The 10,937-nt window shown below is 40.5% G+C and overlaps 1 non-coding gene across 1 annotated transcript; it reads right to left on the bottom strand.

The window, feature by feature from the left end:
* Positions 1–10,400: 10,400 nt before the first annotated feature.
* On the bottom strand, positions 10,401–10,471 carry TRNAG-UCC (transfer RNA glycine (anticodon UCC)). Its single transcript has one exon. It is a non-coding gene; the product is annotated as a tRNA-Gly (tRNA).
* Positions 10,472–10,937: the final 466 nt, after the last annotated feature.

Consider the following 10,937-nt stretch of genomic DNA (forward strand, 5'->3'; position numbering starts at 1 on the left):
TACTCAAATTTACGCACTAACCACTAAGGCGAAAGATGAAGGAATTGAAGATTTTTACCAACTTCTACTGTCTGAAATTGAACGAATGTGCAATCAGGATGCATTTATAATTACTGGTGATTGGAATGAGAAAGTTGGAAACAAAGAAGAAGGATGGGTAGTTGGAAAATACAGCCTTGGTGATAGAAACAATGCCACAGATTGCATGATAGAATTTTGCAAGACCAATGACTTCAAAATTTTTTCAACAACATAAATAATGACTATACCTTTTCTAACATAAGCTGCAACTATACATGTGGACCTCGCCAGATGGACTACACAGGAATCAGATCAACTACATCTGTGGAAAGAGACCGTGGAAAAACTCAATATCATCAGTCAGAACAAGGCCAGCTGAAGAAAATTAGAACAAGTCCATGAGAGCCAAAATACAACCTTAAGTATATCCCGCCTGAATTTAGAGACCATCTCAAGAATAGATTTGACCTGTTGAACACTAATAACTAAAGACTAGATGAGTTGTGGAATGACATTAAGGACATCATACATGAAGAAAGCGAGAGGTCATTAAAAAGACAGGAAAGAAAGAAAAGACCAAAATAGATGTCAGAAGAGACGCTGAAACTTGCTCTTGAACGTCAAGTACCTAAAGTGAAAGGAAGAAATGCTGAAGTAAAGGAGCTGAAGAGAAGATTTCAAAGGGTAGCTAGAGAAGATAAAGTATTATAATGACATGTGCAAAAACCTGGGGTTAGAAAACCAAAAGGGAAGAAAATGCTCAGTATTTCTCAAGCTGAAAGAACTAAAGAAAAAATTCAAGCCTTGAGTTGCAATATTGAAAGATTCTATGGGGGAAATATTAAACGAAGCAGGAAGCATCAAAAGAAGATGGAAGGAATACACAGAGTCACTGTACCAAAAAGAATTGGTCGACGTTCAACCATTTCAGGAGGTAGCATATGATCAGGAACCGATGATACTAAAGGAAGAAGTCCAAGCTGTCCTGAAGGCATTGGTGAAAAACAAGCCTCCAGGAATTGATGGAATACCAATTGAGATGTTTCAACAAACGAATGCAGTGCTGGAAGAGCTCACTCATCTATGCCAAGAAATTTGGAAGACAGCTACCTGGCCAATCGACTGGAAGATAACCATATACATGCCCATTCCAAAGAAAGGTGATTCAACCAAATGAGGAAATTATCAAACAATATCATTATATCATACACAAGTAAAATTTTGCAGAAGATCGTTCAAAAGCGGTTACAGGAGTACAATGACAGCCAGAAATTCAAGCTGGATTCAGAAGAGCACACGGAATGAGGGATATCGTTGCTGATATCAGATGGATCCTGGCTGAAAGCAGAGAATACCAGAAAGATATTTACCTGTGTTTTACTGACTATGCAAAAGCATTCAACTGTGTGGATCATAACAAATCATGGATAACATTGCAAAGAATAGGAATTCCAGAGCCCTTTACTGTGCTCATGTGGAACCTGTACATAGATCAAGAGGCAGTCGTTCGAACAGAACAGGGGGATACTGCATGGTTTAAAGTCAGGAAAGGTGTGCACCAGGGTTGTATCCTTTCAGCATATTTATTCAGTCTGTATGCTGAGCAAATAATCGGAGAACCTGGACTATATGAGAAGAACACGGCATCAGGATTGGAGGAAGACTCATTAACAGCCTGCATTATGCAGATGACACAACCTTCCTTGCTGAAAGTGAAGACTTGAAGCACTTAGTGATGAAGATCAAAGACTACAGTCTTTGGTATGGATTACACCTCAACATAAAGAAAACAACTGGACCAATAAGCAACATCATGATAAACAGAGAAAAGATTGAAGTTGTCAAGGATTTCATTTTACTTGGATCCACAATCAATATCCATGGAAGCAGCAGTCAAAAAATTAAATGATGTATTGGCAATCTGCTGCAAAAGACGTCTGTAAAGTGTTAAAAAGCAAAGATGTCACCTTGAAGACTAAGGTGTGCCTGACCCAAGCTATGGTGTTTTCAGTCACCTTATATGCATATGAAAGCTGGATGATGAATAAGGAAGACCAAAGAAGAATTGACGTCTTTGAATTGTGGTGTTGGCAAAGAATATTGAATATACCATGGACTGCCAAAAGAAAGAACAAATTTATCTTGGAAGAAGTATAGCCAGAATGTTCCTTAGAAGCAAGGATGGCAAGACTACGTCTCACATACTTTGGACGTGTTATCAGAATAGATCAGTCCCCGGAGAAGGACATCATGCTTGGTAAAGTACAGCGTCATCGAAAAAGAGGAAGACCCTCAACAAGATGGATTGACACAGTGGCTGCTGCAATGGGCTCAAACCTAGCAACAACTGCGAGGATGGTGCAGGAACAGGGAGTGTTTCATTCTGTTGTACATAGCGTCGCTATGAGCTGGAATCCACTGGACGGCACCTAACAACAACAACATAGGCACTTTGGAAAATGGTTTGTGAATTTCTTATAAAGTTAAATATAAAATTACCATATGTCTTAGAAATTTTACTCCTTTGTATTTTCACCCAAGAAAAATAAAAACAGATATCCACACAAATAGCGGCTTTATTTACAATAGCTATATTTGTTCCCATTGTTGCAGCCACTGTGTCAATCCATCTTCTTAAGGGTCTTCTTTCCTTCCCTGACTCTCGACTTTACCAAGCATGATGTCCAAAGTAAGTGAGAAGAAGTCTTACTATACTCCCTTCTAAGGAGCATTCTGGCTGTACTTCTTCCAAGACAGATTTGTTTATTCTTCTGGCAGTCCATGCTATATTCAGTATTCTCCTGCATCACCGTAATTCAAGTGCTCCAGTTCTTCTTTGGTCTTCTTTATTCGTTGTCCAGCTTTCATATGCATAAGAAGCTATTGAAAATATCACGGCTTGGGCCAGGCACACCTTAGTCCTCAAAATGACATCTTTGCTTTTTAACACTTTACAGACGTCTTTTGCAGCAGATTGCCAATACATCATTTAATTTCTTGACTGCTGCTTCCATGGATATTGATTGTGGATCCAAGAAAAATGAAATCCTTGACAACTTCAATCTTTTCTCCATTTACCATGATGTTGCTTATTGGTCCAGTTGTGAGGATATTTGTTTTCTTTATGTTGAGGTGTAATCCATACTGAAGGCTGTAGTCTTTGATTTTCATTACTAAGTGCTTCAAGTCCTCTTCACTTTCAGCAAGAACGTTTGTGTCATCTGCATATCATAGGTTGTTAACGAGTCTTCCTCCAACCCTGATGCCACATTTCTCCTCATATAGTCATATAGATTGAATAAGTATGATGAAAGGATACAACCCTGACACAGACCTTGCCTGATACTAGACCATGCAGTATTCTCTTGTTCTGTTCAAACAACTGCCTCTTGGTCTATGTACAGGTTTCACGTGAGCACAGTAAAGGATTCTGGAATTCTCATTCTTTGCAACATTATCCATGATTTGTTATGATCCACACAGTCAAATGCCTTTGCATAGTCAATAAAACACAGGTAAATATCTTTTTGGTATTCCCTGCTTTCAGCCAAGATCCATCTGACATTGTTCCACTTCTTCTGAATCCACCTGGAATTTCAGGCAGTTCCCTGTTGATGTACTACTGCAACTGTTTTGAATTATCTTCAGCATAATTTTACTTGTATGTGCAATTAATGATATTTTTTGATAATTTCTGCATTCTGTTAGATTACCTTTCTTTGGAATGGGTACAGATATGGATCTCTCCCAGCTGATAGGCCAGGTAGCTGTCTTCCAAATTTCTTCCCATAGACATGTAAGTGCTTCCAACATTGCATCCGTTTGTTGAAAAATGTGAATTGGTATTCCATCAATTACTGGAGCCTTGTTTTTCATGAATGCCTTCACTGTAGCTTGGTTCTTGATCATATGCTACCTGAAATGGTTGAACATAGACCAGTTCTTTTTGGTATAGTGACTCTGTATTCCTTTCATCTTTTTTTGATGCTTTCGACGTCATTGAATATTTTTCCCACAGAATCCTTCAATATTGCAACTCAAGGCTTGAATTTTTTCATCAGTTCATTCATCTTGAGAAATAATGAGTGTGTTCTTCCCTTTTGGTTTTATAATTCAAGGCCTTGGCACGTTTCATTATAATATTTTCCTTTGTCTTCTCAAGCCATTCTTTGAAATCTCCTGTTCAGTTCTTTTACTTCATCATTTCTTCCTTTTGTTTTAGCCACTCTATGTTTAAGAGCAAATTTCAGAGTATCTTCTGATATCTATTTTGCTCTTTTTTTCTGTCTTTTTAATGACCTTCTGCTTTCTTCACGTTATCATGTCCTTGATGTCATCTCACAACTCATCTGGTCTTACGTCATTAGTGTTCAATGCGTCAAATCTCTTCTTGAGATAGTCTCTAAATTCAGGTGGGATATACTGAAGGTCTTACTTTGGCCCTCATGAGTTTGTTTTAATTTTCTTTAGCTTCAACTTGAACTTGCATATGAGCAATTGATGGTCTGTTCTGTAGTCAGCCCCTGGCCTTGTTCTGACTAATGATATTGAGTTTCTCCATGATCTCTTTCCACAGATGTAGTCAATTTGATTTCAGTGTATTTCATCTGGTGAGAACTACATGTATAGTCACCATTTATGTTGTTGAAAAAAGGTATTTGCAATGAATAAGTCGTTGGTCTTGCAATATTCTGTCGTACAATCTCTGGCACCTTTTGTATCACCAAGGCCATATTTTCCAACTACCCATCCTTCTTCTTTGTTCCCAACTTTCGCATTCCAATCACCAGCAATTATCAGTGCATCTTGATTGCATGTTTGATCAATTTCAGATGGTAGAAGTTGGTAAAATCTTCAAATTCTTCATCTTTGGCATTAGTGGTTGGTGTGAAAATTTGAATAATAGTTGTATTAACTGGTCTTACTTGTAGGGGTATGGATATTATTCTATCACTGATAGCATTGTACTTCAGGATAGATCTTGAAATGTTCTTTTTTATAATAAATGTGACACCATTCCTCTTCAATATGTCATTCCTGGCACAGTAGGCCATGCAATTGTCGAGTTCAAATTGTTCAATATCATTCCACTTCAGCTCACTAATGCCTAGGATACTGCTCTTTATGTGTTGCATTTCACTTTTGATGATTTCCAGCATTCCTTGATTCATACTTCATACTTCCCACGTTCCAATTACTAATGGAGGTTTGAAGCTGTTTCTTTCATGTCACATCAGCAAATGAAGGTCCTAAAAGCTTTACTACACCCATGTCATAAAGATCAACTCTATTTTGAGGAGGCAGCTCTTCCCCAATCATATTTTGAGTGCCTTCCAACCCGAGGGGCTCATCTTCTGGTACTATATCACTGTGTACCACTGCTATTCATAAGGTTTTCTCTGGCCAATATTTTCAGAAGTAGATCACTAGAGCCTTCTTCCTAGTCTGTCTTAGCCTGGAAGCTCTGCCGAAATTTGTCCACCATGGATGACCCTGCTGGTATTTAAAATACCAGTGGTGTAGCCTCCAGCATCACAGCAACACACAAGCCACCACTGTATGACAAACTGACAGACGAGTGGTGGACAAATTACAATATATCCACACAATAGAATTCTACTGAGCGGTAGAAAGTAATGAACTACTGATCAGGCAACAAGATAGATGAATTTCAAAAGTATTATGCTAATGAAAAGAAGCCAGCCACCATAGATCACACAATGAATTATTTCATTTACATGAAATTCTAGAAAGGTCAAAACTATAGTGAAAAAAGTAGATCAGTGGTTGCTAGGGGCTGGGGATTGAGAGGGGGATTGAAAGCGAAGGAACACAAGGAAAGTTTAAGGGGAGTTTGAAATGTTTTATATCATGATTCTGGCGGTGTTTACATGACTATATACATTTGTCAAACTCAACAGTCTATGTACTTAATGCATGAATTTTATTGTGTGCAAATTATACCCCAATAAGGCTCTCTTAAAAACATTAGATACCATTACAAATCCATTAGAATGGCTAAAATAAAAAGACTGACTATATCAAATGTTGGAGAGAATGTGGAGCAATTGTGCAGTGCAATGGATAGCTTTTACATGGCTTTCTTGCCATGGTCTTGTAACTCTCACCAAATGGTTGGGTAGGGCTATGCAAATAAAGTGCTTGTGGCCTATAGCAAGGGCAATGGACAGCCTTTTAATAATGCAAATAAGGTGCATGGCACCCTTGCTGGGGTGGGACCATGCAAATAAGGTGTATGGAACCCTAATAAAGGGATTGGTTAATTTTACCATCCCACTAAGCTTAACATGAGACAACACAGAGGCGGAAAGGGGAGACCTCACTACCACCAAAAAGAAGAGATAGGAGCAGAGCACATCCTTTGGACCTGAGGTTTCTGCACTGAGAACTTCCTAGACCCAGGAGACAGAGAGAGTGAGTTGTAACGTCGGAGATGGCACAAGACATTGAGAAGCAGCAGCAGAGAAACAGCGGCAGCAGAACCAGGAGACCAGTGAGAGATGGCACAGTGGGCTTCCTGGCCCATGGAGCAAGGTGATTACAATGGGTATGTTGACTCATGGAGTGAGAGAACTAAGTGCCTTTGGGTTGAGGTTTACTGGGGAGTGGGGTGCCCCCGGGCACTTGTCAGCAGAGCTAAAGACCTTTGTAACACTTGTCCAAGCAGGGCAGAAACCAGGCCAGCCCAGAAGGCCCAAGAGGCCTGAGGGGCCGATGGCAGGGAGGCCAAGGGCCAAGGACAGGCTGCCTACGGGCATGGCTGAGAAGCTGTTCTGACCAAAGAACTATATCTTGAGTCATTCTTGATCCTGGATTATAACCTGTTACTTCCCTAATAAACCCCATAACTGTGAGTATTATCTGTGAGTTTTGTGTGGCCATTGCAAGGAATTATTGAACTCAGCAGAGAAGCAGAGAGTGTCGTGGGGGTGGGGGGACGGCTGGTGTCATAACTTGTAAAAAAGTTGGAGGATGGAGGTATGTCTGACCGCCACCTCATAGCAATCAGCCTTGGGCTGTTGATCGTGATTCTCCTTCCCCCTTGTGAAGTTAAAGGAGGTTAGAAGCTGCCACCACGCCATTTTACAGTTGGCAACACAGTTTTACAAATTTGTACTCTCATAAGTTATTGATGGGAGTGTAAAATGGTACAATCACTGTAGAAAACAGTTTGGCAGTTTTGGGTAATGTTAAATGTACATTTACCATACAACCCAGCAATTCCACTTCTAACTGTGACCCAAGAGAAATGCGAACATAGGTCCACAAAAAGATTTGTAACTGAATATTCATAGCAGCTTAACTTACAATAGCCCAAAACTGGAAAAGTCAAATGCTTGCTAACTGAGGAATAGATAAACAACTTGTGATATATCCATACAATGAAATAACACTCAGAAATAAAAAGAAATGAACTACTGACACAAGAAACTTGTGGATGGTCTTCAAAAGCAGTATGCAGAGCAAAAGAAGCCACACACAAGAAGCATGTCCTGTATGTTGTTGTTAGCTTCCACTGAGTCATCCCTGACTCATGGCAACCCCGAGGTCAACAGAGCAAAACACTGCCTGGCCCTGCACCATCCCGTGATTGGTTGAGGAGCAGATCTTGTGAGCCATAGGGTTTTCACTGGCTGATTTTCAAAAGCAGACTGGCCAGGCCTTTCTTCACAGTCTGTCTTAGTCCAGAGGCTCCACTGAAACTTGTTCAGCATCATAGTAACACGCAAGCCTCACTGACAGACAAGTGGTGGCTATGCATGATGTGCACTGGCCAGAAATCGAACCTAGTTCTCTTGCATGGATGGTAAGAACTCTATCTCTGAACCACCACCGCCCTTACATACTGGGTAATTAGATTTATATGAAATTATACAACAGGCAAAACTAATCTGTAGTGATAGAAAGCAGTTCAGTGGTTGCCTGGGGCCAGGAAAGGGGGATGGGAGATTCCTTGAAGGGGCACAAGGAACTTGATTTAGATGGTGGTTGCATAGATGTACGCTTTTGTAAAAACTCAGTGGGAACTGTGTACATCTAAAATGTGTACATTTTATTGTATGCAAATTATGCTTCAACAGAGCCCTGGTGGTGCAGTGGTTAAGAGCTCTGCTACTAACCAAAAGGTCAGCAGTTTGAATCCACCAGCCCCTCCTTGGAAACCATACAGGGCAGTTCTACTCTGTCCTATAGGGTTGCTATGAGTCGGAATCAACTCTACAACGGGTTTTTTGGTATGTATTTCAATAAAGTTGATTTGAAAGGAAAAATAAATCAGGGCAGGGAAAATGCAAATTCAAGGAGAATATCAGCCTCAGAGGGAAAATGTAAAACTCTTAGAGACTGGAGGGTCTTATGACACTGCTTTCATTAGTCTGTGAAGTTGGTCTAAGCTTTGTTTCCAAAAATCTTACTTATCCTTCAAGGCCTGACTGAAATGCCGCTGCTTCTAGGAAACTTCCCTGGCTTCTCCAGCCAACTATAATTTCTCTTATCTTTGAACTCAACGTTCTTCCTGCATATTAATATTTTTAAATCCTCCATATACAAGTATAGTGCTTTTCAGTTTATTAAATGCTTTCAGCCCATTATCTCAGCTGATTCTCACCTTGACCACCGGTCAGGGGAAAGATTATTCTCCCCATTTTAGAGATGGGGAAACCAAGGCTCAGGGAGGGCAGTGACTTGCCCAAATCTTACAACCACAAATTAGGGCAGAGCCTGGACTAGTATCTGGGCAGTTCTTGCTGGTTCCTCCAGCGCTCCTTCCCCTGGACAGCTGTGGAGGGGTGGATGGAAAGAGCACTCGGCAAGGAATCTAGAACTGCTGCTAATTCACTTGGGAAATCCCTGGGCAATATTAATGTTTCTAGACTTCAACTTCCACGGCAATAAAATGGGTAAAATCCCCACCCTGCCTATGTCCAAGTGTTGTGGTTAGGATTGCCTAGAATACTCCCTGGCTCATAAATAAGTGATCAATAAGTATTTGATGCAATTAATGAACATTTATTGAGCACTTACTCTAGCACTGTGGTGGGCTTAAGGATACAGCAGTGAGCAAGAAGGCAGGCAAGAAACAGTAAAGATTATGAAAAGTGCTAAAGAGGAAAGAAACGGGAAGGAGTGGGTTAGGTTGAGAAACAGGGAGCAAGTCAGAACTCTCCGATGAGTTGATATTTAAGGTGAGCCCTCGAGTTTTAGAAGAAGATAGCCACCCAAGGCTGGGAAAAAAGCATTCTAGGTTGCAGGAATTCTACATTATTTTGCATCCTCACAACTCCCATCTCATCGATGAGGAAACTGAGGCTATCAGCCTAAGAACAGACATTGTGTTCTGCTGAAGATATCAACTAAATGAGTTAAACAGGTACTTTATAAACGTTTTCACATTTGAGCCTGACAACAGTTTTTTATTGTAGATAGTGGTGTGCCCATTTTATAGATGAGAAAATTTTAAAGAGTTACCAAAGGTTGTACAGTTACTTGGGTTTGTTTATATTCTGCCTCATTCCAGATGAACTTGTACACAGATTCGAGCCTCATCTGCCTGGTTCCAAAGTCCAAGCTCTTTCCCTGATACTGAGTATCTGAGAGCTGGCTATGAAACAGAAAACAGGCCAGGAGGTTGAGTCCACACTTGGAGAGACTGTTATTTCTTGAATACTACCCCAGGGCCCAGCACTGGACCAGGCATCCTAGTGGATACAAACATATATTCCACACATATTTATTCAGCACCTACTATGTGTCAGGTCCTGTTTTAGGCTCTGCAGATAAAGCAGTGAATATGCCAGACAGAAGTTCCTGCCCTCATAGAGCTTGCAATCTAATGAGATGGTGAGCATGCCACACAAACGATTACATTAGACAGAAAAAAGTGCCTTGGAAAAATAGAAGTACTCTGTAAGGTTGAAAGAAGGAAGACGTATCCTCTGGGTGAGGATGAGAAACAAGAGAAATTTCTTTGAATGAGGGGACTCTTAAGCCTAAGTTCAATTATACCCATCTGCAAAAAGGGCATAGTAATTGACTGTATGTTATAAAACTATTGTGAAGAGTAAATGAGATCATGCCTGTGAAGTACTCAGTGGGGTACCTGCTAGAGTTGTAAGCTGCTGACGGGTTGGCCTCCCAACTCATAGTGACCCCAGGCACTATGGAATGAAATGCTACCCCACGATAGGTTTTGGATTGGTCTATTGTGATCCAGAGGGTTTTCACTGGCTGATTTTCAGAAGTAGATCACCACGCCTTTCTTCCTAGTTCATCTTAGCCTAGAAGCTCCGCTGAAACCTGTTCAGCATTTAGCAACAAGCAAGCCTTGGCTGACAGACCAGTGGCAGTTGCACATGAGGTACACTGGCCAGGAATCAAACCTGGGTCTCCTGCATGGAAGGCAAGAATTCTACCACTGAACCACCACTGCCCCTTCATAAACCAAAAAACCAAATCCATTGCCGTCGAGTCAATTCTGACTCATAATGATCCTATAGGACAGAGTGGAACTGCCTTGTAGGGTTTCCAAGGCTGTAATTTTTTTTTTTTTTAATTTTTTCTTCTTCTTTTTTCTTTAATTATACTTCGGGTGAAGGCTTACAGAACAAATAGTTTCTAATGAAACAGTAGTACACGTATTGTTTTATGACATTGGTCAACAACCCCACAACATGTCAACCCTCTCCCTTCTCGACGTTTTGTTGTTGTTGTTGTTGAAAATATACACAGCCAAAGATACACCATTTCAAAAATTTCTACATGCACAGTTCAGTGACATCGACTACGCTCTTCCAATTGCGCTGCTATTCTCACTTTAGATGAAGGTTTACAGAACAAAATAGTTTCTCATTTAACAGTTAGTACACATGTTGCCCTATGACAATGGTTAACAACCT

This window comes from Trichechus manatus, unplaced genomic scaffold, assembly GCF_000243295.1.
Source record: "Trichechus manatus latirostris isolate Lorelei unplaced genomic scaffold, TriManLat1.0 scaffold00048, whole genome shotgun sequence".
NCBI lineage: Eukaryota > Metazoa > Chordata > Mammalia > Sirenia > Trichechidae > Trichechus > Trichechus manatus.